Raw genomic sequence first — 900 nt, 5'->3', positions numbered from 1 at the left:
AAACAATTATTATGAAACATAAATCTCTTTAAAATGTATCACATCCATTCAACTCTACTCGATGAATTTAATGGGTTCAGGAATAGCATATTGATATTCGATCATCAAAAATACATAAAATAAACGAGTATGCATTAATATAATATCATACCAATATTTTTTCATTTTACAAATGGAATTATTTACAGCCCCACAATAATCCAAGAAACATAATACTGGAATGATAAGCCAAATAAGATAAATTTTTATTTCTTGTTAGACACATAAACAGCTTCATTGAATTCCTAGATTGTCTCTTTTTTAGTTACCTGTGACTTTTTTTTTTGAGCTGGTTTCCCAGCTGAATAATAGTTTATTAAATTCCTGACATGATGTCAGTTGGTGGAAAGGCCCTTTGTACTTTTTCCATCATCGGTCGCTATTGTATATACATACTGACTCTCCTATACTCAGACAAAACCACCCTTCTGCATCAACCCTCTTCTAAAACTACTTCTAGAGTCATCCTCCATCATACACATGCGTGCTTCGATACCTGGAGGGTGGACCTGTGACTTTTTAACATGCTTGAAGGATTGAAGTATTATTGAAAATTATATTATATATTACTGAATTAATTAGGTCTCGTGGCTCAATGGTTACAGCGTAAGCCTACGAAGTTTAAGATTCCGGGTTCGAATCCCGGCGGGATCGTTTTTAATTATATAAACTGTTCATCATCATGTGGAGGAACAGAAGGAGCAGATTTGTAAAAGCATAAATGGTTTATCTATTCTACTTTTAGCTTGCGAATCTTTAGATATATCCATCTATAGAAAAAATTCGATAAATAATTATTGCATCCTTATTTTTTGACAATCTTTCTCAAACATCTTTTTTTTTCAATTATATTAATTCAAG

At 31.9% G+C, this 900-nt stretch overlaps 1 non-coding gene across 1 annotated transcript; it reads left to right on the top strand.

Annotated features, from left to right (window-relative positions):
* Nucleotides 1-620: 620 nt before the first annotated feature.
* TRNAR-ACG (transfer RNA arginine (anticodon ACG)) lies at nucleotides 621-693 on the top strand. The gene has a single exon. It is a non-coding gene; the product is annotated as a tRNA-Arg (tRNA).
* Nucleotides 694-900: the final 207 nt, after the last annotated feature.

This window comes from Rhyacophila brunnea, unplaced genomic scaffold (genome assembly GCF_057557595.1).
Source record: "Rhyacophila brunnea isolate RB1 unplaced genomic scaffold, BYU_Rbru_1.0 scaffold_68, whole genome shotgun sequence".
NCBI classification, from domain to species: domain Eukaryota; kingdom Metazoa; phylum Arthropoda; class Insecta; order Trichoptera; family Rhyacophilidae; genus Rhyacophila; species Rhyacophila brunnea.
The sequence above is the reverse complement of the archived record's forward strand: the minus strand, read 5'-3'. Positions and strand labels throughout refer to the sequence as shown.